The following is a 14,401-nucleotide window of genomic DNA, read 5'->3' on the forward strand; positions in this document are numbered from 1 at the left end:
TGCTCTCCACAATGGCTGAACTGATTTACATTCTGACCAGTAGTGTATAAACATTGCCTTTTTTCTGCAGCCTTGCCAGCATCTGTTATTTTTTGGTTTTTAATAGTAGCCATTCTGATTAGTGTGAGATAGTATCTCATTGTGGCTTTGCGTTGCATTTCTCCAATGATTAGTGATGTTGAGCATGTTTTCATATGCTTGTTGCCTGTGTATATGTCTTCTTTGAAAAGCGTTCATGAGCAGACAATGCTCATTGAACATTTTAACAAGTAGAGACTATCAATGGGTAAAAACTATGAAAAAACCTTAACGAACTGAAATTTTGGCGTTGAGCACACAATAACTGAAATGGAAAAATATAGTATAAGGGCTCAAGGGTAGATTTGAGAACTGCAAGAGAAAGAACCAGTAAATATGAATATAAATCAACAGAAATTATGCAATCCGAAAAACCAAGAAAAAATGAAAAAAAGATGAACAGAGCCTAAGAGAAATATGAGGCATTTTACCAAAATTTAAGGAAGGAAAAACTAATGGCTGAAATTCCTCAAATTTAGTTAAAAGTTAATCTGCATATACAAGAAGCTCAACAAACTCTAAGTTGGATATACACAAATATATCTGCATCCAGACACATCATGTTAAAAATGATAAATACCGGTGATAAAGGCAAATTCTGGAAAACAACAAGATAAAAATATTTTGTTACATATAATAGAACCACAGTATGATTAACAGCTACCTTATCGTCAGAAACAATATAGGCAGTTTTCACTGTAGGCTGAAAGAAAAAACAGGGTCAACCAAGAATCTTTGTCCAGAAAACTAGTTTTAAATGCTGTATTTCAAAATTAAAGGCAAAATGAAAACATTTCCAGAAAACAAAAACAGAGAATTTGTTGTTGCCAGTATGCATACCTTAAATACTAAAGGAAAATTTTCAGTTGGAAAGCAAGTGACCTGAGTCAGTATTTCAAATCCACATGAAGAAACAAAGTATGCTGATCAAGGTAGTTGTGTAACTATAAAACCATCATAAGGGCATATTTCTCTTCCTTCTATAATCTGTTTTAAAATTTTGTAAAACAATATATAAAATTATATTTTTTAAGCCAGTAATATTTAGAAATGTACTATATTCAACAATAGCCACACAAAGGAGGCAGATGGAAGCAAAACTGTATGATGGCAAAGAAATGACACCAGATAGTAACACAAATCCATAGGAACAGATGAAGAGAATTAGAAATTATAAATAAAAATATGATTAGTCTCTGTTTATAGAACAAACTATAAAAACATACTTGATCTTTTTTCCTCTCTTATCTCCTTAAAGTCATACAATTATCTTAAGTAATAAATATAACAATGTGTTATTGGGTTTGTCATGCATAGAAATGTGACGTATGTAACAATAATAGCACAGAAAGGAGGAAGAGGGAATAGACCTATATAGGAGAAACCTCTTATATATCACTGGAATTAAATTAGTATAAATATGAAATAGATTTTGATGTTCAGAAATATTTAGTAAGCCATAGAGCAAATGAAAAAATACTATAAAAAATGCAGAATGATTAAAGAAATTAAATATTATACTAGAAAATATTCATCAGTGTAAAAGAAAGAGAAACAGCAGAACAACAAAGACATTAGACATATAGAAAACAAAGTAAAATCGTGTACCTGAATCCAAGTATATCAATAACATTAATTGTGAATGGATTAAAAAATGTAATCAAAAGGCAGAGATTGTGAGAATAAAAATAAAGATAAAACTACATGCTGTCTACAGAAAACACTCTTTTAAATTCAACAGAAACTATTAGCTGAAACTAAAAGAATAGAAAATATATACCATGCAAACAACTGTAAACAAGATAATAAAAGATTTGGACAACTGTAAAGGAACTAGACCTAAGATACTTCAGCAAAACATTCCATTTAACAGTTGTGAAATAGACGTTTTTCTCTAGTGCACAAGAAATATTTTCCAGTATAGATCACAGTCTAGGTGATAAGACAAACCCAGATAAATTTAAAATGATGGAAATTGTGCAGTGTATGTTTTCTGAATATAATGATTTCAAATGTAGAGAGAAAAAAATTGCGAAAATCATCACATTACAAAAATTAACTCAAAATGGATCAAAGAACAGTATTCCATTTTTGAACATTGGATCACTCCAAAAAAGAAATCCACACCCGTTAAGAGTTACTCCTCATTTCTTCCCAACTCCTGAAACCTACACGGTCACTAATTTCCTTCTTGTTTCTACAAATAGATTTTTGTTATTTTATATAAATGGAATCATACATTATTGTTTTGTGAATTACTTCTTTCACTTAGTGTGTTTTCAAAATTCATCCATGCTCTCACATGCAGCAGTACTTTATTCTTTTTTATAGCCTAATAGCACTCCATTGTCTGAATATGCCACATTTTATCTATCCATTTATCAGAGAATGGAAATTTAGGTTGTTTCCACTATTTGACTGTTATAAATAACGTTGATATAAACATTTGTGTACAAATGAACATTTTACAATATGGACGTATATTTTTACACCCCTTTGTATGTAGCTGAAAATGGAATAGATGGGACTTATGATGACTCCATGTTCAGCCTTTTGAGGAACTGTCAAATTGTTTTCTAACGTAGTTGCAACATTTTACATTCCCAACTGCAATGTATGAAGATTCCAGTTTCTTCACATCCTTGTCAACACTTGTTATTGTCTTTTTAATAAAAAAAAAGTAATAATTGCAATCACTGTAGTATGAAGTGATATCTCATTTGGTTTTGGTTTTGTTTTGAAACAGAGTCTTGCTCTGTTGCTCAGGCTAGAGTGCAGTGGGATGATCTTGGCTAAGTGCAGCTTCAACCTCTGGGGTTCAAGTGATGCTTCCACCTCAGCCTTCTGAGTGGTTGGGACTACAGGTGTGCACCATCACACCTGACTAACTTTTGTATCTTTTGTAGAGATAGGGTTTTGCCATGTTGCCCAGGCTGGATCTTACTCATTCTTTCTGCATCACCTTGGGGTTCTGAGTGTCTCTTCACTCTCTGGCTGAGAGGGCTGGGAACTGCTTTTCTGCTTTTCAGCAAAATCTAGGCCTTGTTGACAGGTGCTGTCGTGGCTCACCTCCATGTGCCAGGGGGCTGGCTGTTTTTCAATGATTGCTTATCCTTTTGATGTCATATCTAAGAAAGCTTTGTATAACCTAAGGATTCTTCCAAGAGTTTTATAGCTTCAGCTCCTGGATTTTGTTCTTAGATCCACTTTGCATTAATTTTTGTTTATAATGTGATGAAGTTGTGCAACTTAATTACTTTGCATGTGGCTATGTAGTTGTCCCAGCACCATTTGTTGAAAATACTATTCTTTCTCCATTGAATGGTCTATGTACCCTTGATGAAAACCAATTGAGCATAAATTGATTCATATAAAGGTTTATTTCTGGTCTTGCAATCCTATTCCAATGATACGTAGATCTATTTTTGTTTTTATGCTAGTTCGGATAGTCTTGATTACTTTAGTTTTGTAGTAATGTCCATATAAATTTTAGAATCAGCTTGTCAATTTTTGCAAAGAAGTCTGTTGGGATTTTGATAAGGGTTGTATTGAACCCATAGATTAATTTGGAAAATATTGCCATACCAACAACAAATCAATCCATACACAAGGATATTTTTCCATTTCAACACTTCTGTAACTTCCTTCAACAACATTTTTTTCTTCTTTCAGCAATATTTTCAGAATGTAAATTTTGCACATCTTAAAATTAATTCCTAAATATTTTTTCTCTTTGATGCTATTGTAAGTGGGATTATTTTTCATTTCATTTTCAGTTTGTTCATTGCTAATGCATAGAAACACAATCTATTATTGCATTATTATTATACATGTTGTAAAATAATATATAGTTAATTAGGAGGGCAGTGATTGATTATCGAATATACTTATCATCACATTTATCTTTAATGGACTAAAATGTTGCATTTTCTCTGCAGATATGACACTACAGAAAGAAAGTCTGGAAGGAATTCCACTCCAGACCCAGAATCAGAAACCTTTGACACCTCAGGAAAATATATCACGACCCATCCACGGTCCTTTAGTTATAAAAACCAATTTTGAGGAAGAAGAGGAAATAGAAGAACAAAATGGTTAGTAGACCTTTTCTCAGGTTTATAATGCGCATTCACAAACCTCGCAACATTTTCTACATATATGTTTAACTATAGAGGTTTATGATGAAATATATAAGGCAGAATTTGCTGAGAAGATTACGTGAATTGTATTAAACAAATTTAATTCGTTATGTTCTAATTTGTTCTATGTCTAACATATTTATGATCATTTGGATTGGAAATTTTTTGTTGTGTGATGGTTGGGAGATATATCTGATGCTTAAATATATACAGGTGTATATATTAGTATATAGAGAGATACTAATAAGTTCCATTTTTTATATAAATTGTTTCTAAAACACATTGATGCACATGTTTCTATTTATATACATATGTATTAATAATATATTAGCTTCACATTTAATCCTTGAGTTACAGAGGTCTATGTAATAGTTAATAATCTATAAAGCACTGTCATCTGCATTATTCTAGGTCATCCTCACAAGAGTATGAACAAGTTTAGAACCCAGGTTTTTGCAGTTTAGTCCATCCTTTGCGTCCCATATCAACCCAAAACAGTGGTGCCAGAAAGTGTGTATATACAAGATAAACATGAAGAAAAATAAACTCTCACTCTGTCTTTGTGCTGGAATGTGTCCTTCTGTGGGCCACAGGCCACCATAGTTTCTGTGCTTAGGAATACACAGAGCTACTTATTACTGTTTCTGTGTGCTGCAGCTCCATGTCTCTCATGCCTACATCAACCTCCAAATAAACATACATCATCTCAACATTGAGTCTATACATTCAGCATCTCATTTCAAAGTACATATTACATAGTCCTTTCTTTTCTCTTGACTAACTCTGTTTAATACTTAAAATGTAGCAACTTGAAACTATTACTAGTATGTAAAATTATTGACTTTAAACATATAAAAACATAATCTATCCATGAAAACAGTATTTGGGGTTTTTCTTTCTAGTTTATAAATTTTCACATTATTTGGCTTTGGGAAAATTTAACTAGAAAAATGTATCCTATAGATGCTTCTAGTTTATGGACAAGGACTCCTGAAGAAATTGAAGAAATAAGAGCAATTGAGGAGATTTGTCGTAAATCTGGTAAGAAATCAAACATTTTTTGTATTTTATAATACTTGATGTGATCAATATACTAACTATTACTTTTCTTATGTTCGATTAGGAGAATACTACAGATTTCATACTCCTCCAGGTATTTCATCCTCGAAAAGTGTGTCCCGTATATCAGAGAAAGAGTCAGAAAAGACGTTGGAAAGTGGCAGTGAATTGCAAAACGGTAAGAAATGAAAAGGTAGCATTCATAGTGATATATAAGAGATACTTGGTGTGATAGACTGAATTATTTAGTATGATGTACAGAAGAATAAAGTGATAAATAATACATTGTAATTGAGAGCTAGAAAAAAGTGTTTGTATTGGATGACCCAAAGCTGCTATTAATGGGATTATGTTATCCTAGAGAAATGACAGAATGAATAGACTTCATAACACACAATGACACTACACACTCCATGGGGTAATCCTGTAAATAATTTGCTTTTACCATTTTATTTGCCTTTGAGATAAATCACCCCTGTGAAAGAGGTCTAGATTTTTCTTTCTGTATAGAAAAGTAAGCCTAGCCCAAGAAGAAGAGATCACAGAATGACGCTAGCGGCAGGACAAAGATTATTTGGTCATTGAATGAGAGTCTTCTGTGGACAAGGCTATTTCAGGGTCCGTGCTGGAGGACAAATCAAAGGCTCTGTGTTTTATGGCGCATACTTTTGGAGAATCTGATTTATTGTGGATGAACATCCACAAGATGCTGTGCAAGTCTGTTTGTAGCGAACTATTCAAACGTGTGGCAGTAGGTGGCAGCAACACACCATCAGATGGAGAAGAGTCTGCAAGACTTGGGAGCCATATAGGGAAGGACAGATTGCAAGGCTGCACTACTCAGAGGAGAAAAAACAAAAGGAAATAAAAACAAAAGAAAAAAATAAGTTAACAATGAACATTAAAGATGGCATATTGGCCGGGCGCAGTGGCTCAAGCCTGTAATCCCAGCACTTTGGGAGGCCAGGGGGGTGGACCACGAGGTCAAGAGATCAAGACCATCCTGGTCAACATGGTGAAACCCCGTCTCTACTAAAAATACAAAAAATTAGCTGGGCATAGTGGCGCGTGCCTGTAATCCCAGCTACTCAGGAGACTGAGGCAGGAGAATTGCCTGAACCCAGGAGGCGGAGGTTGCGGTGAACCGAAATCGCGCCATTGCACTCCAGCCTGGGTAACAAGAGCGAAACTCTGTCTCAAAAAAAAAAAAAAAAAAAAAAAAGATGGCATATTATGAAGACTATTGTATGTACTTTTGCTTTGTATTATGCTTTCAAGGCTTTTATTTTTAAATAGCTTCAGTTAATTCCTATATAGCCTTCACCTAGATTTCCTTCAAATGTTAGCATTTTACCATATTTCAATTTTCACTCTCTCTAAATATACAATTATAATTTTCGGAGCTCTTTAAGAGAATAAGTTATAGAAATGATATCGCTTTGCTTTTACATAACTGTAGTATAAATATAAAAATCAGAAAATTACCAATGATAACTATCATTTACAACCTTCTTTTCCCATAAATTTTACCAATTATACCATTAATGTTCTTTATAGTAAAATTAATGTTATCCCCTGGTCTAGGATTCAATCCATAATCACACATTGCATTAGGTTGTCATGTCTCTTTTATTCTGCTTTTGTTTATTTTAGAAGAAAATTATCTAGAAGTGCATGAGGAAAGCCGAGAGTGTTATTTAATTATCAGTGCAATTAGCATTTTGTAGTGTTAATACATTTTATCTGATTGTTCATGGTGAACAGATAAAATCAAAAGCAATATTACAAAATTCAGTATATGAGAAACATATCCATATGTTTAGTGTTGACTAAATACATACAATAGTGTTAGATAGCATAAATTTTTTAATTGCCATTGAATTAATAATCCAAATAGGAGAATATACTCGTTTACTTCTTTGTTGACAATTACAGAATTTAAAACTCATCTATTTATTAATTTATTGTTTATTAGATCACTGTTCAAACAATACTCGCATTAACTTGAAAACTTTTTTACTTTCATCATGAATTCTACCATAAATTTCTTATTTAAGCATCTAATAATTTCTGGAGTGACTTTTTCTTCTTCTTATTTCTAGGAGATAGTCTTACAGTTCCGACAAAATTTAGCCAATATGAAAGACAAGGTGAAATAAAAACATCATTGCATAGGAAACCAGGGACTGACATTGCTGCTTCTGAAAATGGAAGTAAGTTAATTTATTACTGATTGACTGAATCTATCACCACATAATAAATGTCTGAATTTTATCTTTTACAACTAATTTTTCTTTTTTTGACCATGTCATGTTTAACACAGGGAGTTGGAGGTACGTTACAAAATCAGATGCTTTCAGAGACTAAAATGTCTACCAAATACCTTGCGCGAATTTGTGTTCAGTGTGTAAGACATTCCATTTTCCATATTTTAATGAGAAACCTGATGTGTGTGTGTGCCTGTGTGTGTGTGTGTGTGTGTGTGTACGCTCAACTCCAGACTGTAATGAATTTAGGTGTCATGTATGTGCTGTAATATACTATAACAGAGCTGTAAATGAAAGAGGCACTTAATAAGTCATTTGAGTAAGTCTGCTTTAAAGCAGCTGTGTTCAAATATATATCATGTGTGCCAACACATCACATTCTAACTGTGTATTATAGCTTAAATATTTTGGAACTGCTTTTTAGCATAAACATGTTGGAAAATCAATCCTTTGACTGAAAATTCCAGGCATTCGTTTTAAAAATATAGAGAGAGTTTGTGGGGAGATTGAAAGGTGTGGCTGGTGGGAACAATGTGCATGAAGATCAGGAAGGGAGTTGAGAGCAGGTGTCAGTAAGTACCAGTATATCTTAGGCATATTGGTGATACTTTCTGCTGTCCTGGTGTCAGCCATTTTCTTCTGTGTATGCTTTTTTTCTTTTTTCTTCTGGTGCTAAAGTAATTTGATTCTTTCTTCTTATATCTGCAGCATTTTAGTCTAGCTGGCATTGTTTAGTTGCCTTGAAGTAATCAGTTTAGCTGCAAATTAGAAACACTGCTAGTTTCTCCCATCGGAGTTCCCACTGTCTATATAACCTGTATAAGTGGGATCCACTTAACCTGAGCAATTCTAATTGGACATTTTGTTGAAATATTATTAAATCCAATTGCCTTCTGGTTAATCAAAAGTTATTTTCAACCATTGATAAACTAATGATTTCATATAAAAGTAAACTTTCCTTCACATTGTGACATTAGTAATATATTCCCTACTTTGTTGGGTGTTAGAAAATGTGAGAATGTCATTATACAGTCATTAGTCTATCTACCATCCTTTTGGTGTGGTTGTTCAACCAGTTTATTACTGTAATATCGTTATAAATTACTATCATAAACTGGTTGAACAACCATACCAAAAGGATGTTACAAGAATTCCATCATCTGGCATTCTAGATTCTGGCATAGTTAGGCTTATTGATTTTCCAGGCATCATAATGTTCTCTGTGTCACTAGATAAAAGAATCTTCTGGGTATATGTATATGATAGATATATCTAAACATATTCAGACCCCTGTATTCATAAGACATCTTTGAAATGAAGGTGATCAAAAATTGAAATTATAATTAATGAGTTAGTGTTCAATTTCAAGAAAAATACTTGAGGTATTGTCTTATCTTAATGTTATTTTAATGTGTTATACACTTTAATAAAGTTCACAGATCTGGAGTGAATAGCTTCTTAAAATTTTACGTGTGTGTGTATCAATATAACCACATTTATGGTACTCCAGATGGCTCCTTCCCTCCAAGTCAGTAGTCTTCTCCCAATGGTAACCACTACTCTGCTCACTCTTACTATAGGCTAATTTTGCATTTTTTGGCATTCATATAACTGGAAATATACAGTTTGAACTCTTTTAGTTTGGATTCTTTTACTTAATGCTCTTTTTATGAGACTGATCCATGCTGTTGATTGTAGCAGTAGCCTTTTTATATTGCTGTAAATATCTACAGACAGATAGATATATGCCACATATATACACACATATCTATATATAAGATGTATGCTATATATATGTATGTATATATGAAAACATGGGCATTTCTTCTCTGTATATAGTCTATACATATACACACAGTTGATACACACACAAGCCCACACACGATTGACTGTTGTTATTCCTGGTAGCTACGTTCTATAAAGCTGACCTGAACACTGAATTAGCAGACACTGAATCATTGCTCCTTGGGGAAATACGTACACACACACATATACATACATCTCACAGAGATTATAATCTTAAATCGTAGAAATTACTCATCCTGCTATATTCTGTTTTCTTTATTTTACAAAAGAGAAAACAAAGTTAAGAAGTGTTAAGTGACTCTCCTGAGGTTCCCGCACCGACAAGCCTCAGAACTTGGATTCAGATCCCTTTCACCTCTCCCCAGAGTCAGAGCTTCTTGCACGGTGCTGTGCTGCCCCCTCCTGTCTCCAGCCATTCTCTGGTCATCTCTGTATGAACTGAAATGAGAATGCTGAGCATTGCCATTGTTAGACCTCAGCTAGAAATGTGTGGGTCTAACAACTCAGACTTTTCACCACTCTTTATACGTTTGTAAACAAATAAACGAACAAAAAACAACACACGAAAGCACCATGAGTATCGAATACTGGGATTATGATGAACAATATTTCCAGTGTGGGACTATTGTTAACATTCTTTCTTGCACACGTCTTCTAAAGGCCATAAGCCCTCCTTTTCTTTGAGATAAGCTTGCTCTGTATCCTAACCCACAATGAGAATTTTCAGTCCTTTAACTTTAGCCTTTCTGGTGGGGGGCTAGTGGCACATCTTTGTAGTTTTAATTTGTATTTCCCTGATGACTCATAATGTTGAGCAGCTTTTCATAAACTCATTGGCCATTTTGACTTTCTCTTTTGTCTGGTGCGTTTTTAAGACTCTAGTCCATCTTAAATGTGTTTTTTTTTCTTATTTATTTCTCTAGGTAAATCTGGATACTTTCTGCCAACCTACTGTCCTGTTCACTAATTCTCTTCCTCTCTGCTCTTCAATCCATATTTTAAATTCTAAATTTGTTTGACCTTTTTATTGATTTTCTACTTAAATTCTCTATCAGTTCTCTGTTTTGACAATGTGCCTGTTATATTTTCCAACTTCTTGTTTGATAACACTGGGATATCTCTCATTTTCCTCAGGTTTTTGCTCATTTGTTCTGTCTTACTATGCCCTTCTGATATTTTTTTTGCTACTGAACATTATAGATAAAAATTACATGGTGTATGAATGATGTTGTTTTTTAAGAAAGAAACTTTTCTTCTGGCATGCAGCTAGACTATCAGCTGGCCACCTTAATTCTGTGAAGGACTGGTTTTGGCCTTTATTAGGGGTGATACATTAATTTTCATTTCTTTGAAGGTATAGTCCTCATTCCTAGGATATGACCCTCACCCCTACAGCATTGCTTTACTGGGTTATCAACTGAGACATGGGGTGTTCACCAAGATATCTCTACTCTGGTGAGGCTTCTGTGCCAAATTTTACCTCCCGAGCTGTATGTAGATGCTGAAATCTCTGACCAGTTTCTAACCTCCCAGATGCTGTTTTGCTTAATTCCTAGGGTTCCATTCTGTGCATGAAAAATGTGGGAGTCGGGTAATGACCTAAAGGGAGTTTTAGTTTTATGCCTATTTCAGGGGAACTTCTTTGTTGTTTTTCCTTTTTAGGAACATTTAGAACATTTTCATCATTGTGGAAAGCCCTACCAAGGAGTTCTGCTCCAAAGCATGTAACAAGAAGTTAGTTCTGCTTCAAAGCATATGACAAGTTAAAGTTGTTACATTTAAAATATGTTCAGAACCCCAACTTAAATGGGACCATTCAACATAAAAATTTAAAACCTTTTAAAAGTTTTATATGGAGATATTAAAAATATTGCCACATTTTAAAATTTACATATTGAAAATAATAGCTATAGTTTCAGAGTTTTGTTTTGTTACTGATGACATTTGGAAATCCATGTGGCAACGAGGGAATGTTAATGATGCTTTCCTCACAATTAATAAACATATATATCATTTTAAAGAACTGTTCCCATCATGTAATGTTTGAATAGTGAAATACCAACTGAAAGTTTTTTTAAAACTAATATTGACGTTTTATGTTCTTAATTTCCTTTAAAAGATAATAAGGACAGTCCTCATCTAAAGCATTCCCTAACTACCCGACAAGTACTTACAACGCATGTATTAAATGCTACTGAGAATATCAGTATGAAGTGCAGAGAGGATCCCTCTTCAAGTAAGACATTAGCTCTATCACTTTTTGGCCTTAGATATATTTGTCTTGCCATGGATTTGTATTGGTTATTTAAAAAAGAATTTTTAAAAAGAAGGGAAAAAAAGGTTTCAAAATTATTCAGAACTAACAATTAAAGACACGATATACTCTACTAACTGACAATGAACTGTGATGTAGGTCCTAGTGCATTATATGCTTTCCCACTAGTTTAAATTTGGGTCTTAAAATTAATAATATACTACCTTTTTGGAAGATTCACTAGCATAACATTTTAAATTTCACCCATAGTGGAATAATGCATTGACAGCTTTTTATGACATTTTGGATTATTTTTTATTAGTTTGGCTTCTCTTTGACATTCAGCTCAATGAACTACTTCTCTTGATACAGTGAAGACTTGTGAATCTTCCTGATCCCTTCCCTTCTTTCTTTTGTTCCTTATTTTATGTATTGAACCCCTAAAATATTCTTGGATCGCAGCCTGACACTGATAGGAATAATTGTGATTTGCCTCCAAGAAGCCCAGTTTAGTAGCTCTTGTTAAAAATATGGATTCCAAATCATTGGACTGGCAGCTTGGGAGTAGGGCAGGGCCATGATGTTTGAGGAAGGGACAGTGAATCAGATCTTTATTGAGGGCTTAAAGCTTAAACTGAGAGAGCACAGAAAGATGTATTAGTCTACTGTAGAAAACTAGTATAATCTACACTGCACATTTGGTGATCAGTTTCTCTGTGCAGTGGTCACTTGTGATTTTTCAGAAGCCCCGCACAGTGAAGTGACAGAATGCCCCCTCTACAAAATTGTTTAAAAATTCTCTGGAGATATGTACCATAGAAATTCCTGAAAAACTGAGAATATATGTAAAATTTTGGATGTGAAAATATGCAAATAAAAAGTGAAAATTTAATATTCTTAGAACTTACAAATTCTGATTACTTAGTCTTGACCAAACTCTCTGTACACCCAACTTAAGACCTTAAAAGAATAAGGTAAAATTCACTGAAAGTATTTCATGTTAATCCAACTTCTTAAGAAGTAGTAGTTTTGGCTAAAAAGTACAAAAAGATTCATGTTGAAAATAATGATTCTAAAACTACTTAATAATAGCATTATAATGATATTTATAATTATATTTTGAATGCAATTTTATGTTCCTTTAAAAGAATCCACACATTCATTTGGAGAAAAGTATTTTTCTTTGAGGAAAGCTACTTATTGAAGGTTATCTCATCAATCTACTTCCAAGATAGATGTTTTTGGCACTTAAAAATAAATCACCTTTTTTTCTAAAAAGTAAAGTATTAGGGTAGTACATTTATTTTTTACTCTTGCTTGACATGTGAATGCACAGATATGTAATTATCACCCACAGTAATTTCAAAGATAAAAGCATCTCTTAAAAAAACTGTAAAATTTGTATCTTTTCTAAGTGAACGATGTCCAGCCGAGGAACCCTCATTTTAAAGGTGTGAAAAAAACAAAATGGATTTATGACGAACCAAAGAACTTTCCTGGCTCTGGAATGCAGAGAGGTAAAGTGTTCATACATTTGATATTTCTAAATTGTAATTTTAAAGGAGAGTAAATATCAAATATCTTCTACCTGAAAAACAAATTAGTGTCATGTGACATAGATGTTACTTTAGGGGTCAACTCAACTCTAAACTTCATTATTTTGGCTTCCATTATGCCATCAAGCACTTACAGTGCAATATGTTATTTATGGGTGTGAAACCAGCCTGTATTTTATTCCTCACTCCCTCCTGCCTTTCGTTACAGCAGCGCAGACCCCAGGTCCCCAAAATAAAATGAGTTACCATCGCAATAATAAAAATCGAAATACTGAGAACGCATCTTATGTTCACGTTGAAAGAGATGCCGTCAGGAGTGTCTCGTTGAATGCACCTCCCCGCAGCAGGCCCACACAGGGGTCCTACAATGAAGTCCATGTTAACAAGGCACCCAAACCCAACGTCAGTCCAGGTGAGAGGTCCTTTCTTGATGTGGTTTACTTTTGTCTGTGGTTGGCATTCCCATGGAATTTTCTGATGGCTTGGCTAATCTTCACTGCTACCTACTCCCCTCTTCTTTTTCCTGGCCATCACCACCATAGAAACTAGTGAGAAGATTTCTTCCATGTGCACTCCTGCACGTGATTTAAGGGATGTGGAAGAAAACTCACGTTGTGAGTGCAATGACTTCACATTGCACCTCCCTAGAGGGTTTTTCTTCTTCTTTTATCAGAGCACTGTACTTTGTTCCCCCTGGACAGCTTCATGCCACTCTGGAGGATTGTTTTTAAATGGCTGACATTTTCTTGTTCCATTAACTACATTGTTCAGTTATCACTGTCAGACTAGTGCCTTGCCATTTCTGTAGGCCTTCATGATTATTTTCTGAAAGGGTTAGTTTGGGGATTAACTGCCATATTTTTGACAACCTCTTATCCCTCTCACCATGTATAGATTGCTTCTAAGTCATTTCATCATGTAATAGGCAGAGTCATAGTATATGTCTGGAAGTACAAGGCTACCAGGGAGAAGAGAACCAAATCTCTTTTTCTTCCTGTTTCTCAGATGGATTTTGCTCTTTTGAAGTTGAGTTTCATTTCTTTCAACTTAACAAACTGCTGCTCAATTCTGTATGATTTCATGTTTGTATTTTTCCTTGTTCATGGTCTGATTAGTGGAGTTCTGAATATTTTGTACTTTTGGAAGCATAAGACTATATCTTTCTTAGTTTCTTTTATAATTTAAGAAATATATACACCTACCATGTACCCACAAACAAAATGTTTATATACACCTACTATG

At 34.0% G+C, this 14,401-nt stretch overlaps 1 pseudogene; it reads left to right on the forward strand.

The window, feature by feature from the left end:
- LOC135275231 (uncharacterized protein C12orf50 homolog) overlaps nt 1-14,401 on the forward strand; it is a 65,971-nt pseudogene that overhangs the window by 21,485 nt on the left and 30,085 nt on the right.

Source organism: Aotus nancymaae, unplaced genomic scaffold, assembly GCF_030222135.1.
Source record: "Aotus nancymaae isolate 86718 unplaced genomic scaffold, 86718_ANA_hifiasm-v0.15.2.pri h1tg000016l, whole genome shotgun sequence".
Lineage (NCBI taxonomy): Eukaryota > Metazoa > Chordata > Mammalia > Primates > Aotidae > Aotus > Aotus nancymaae.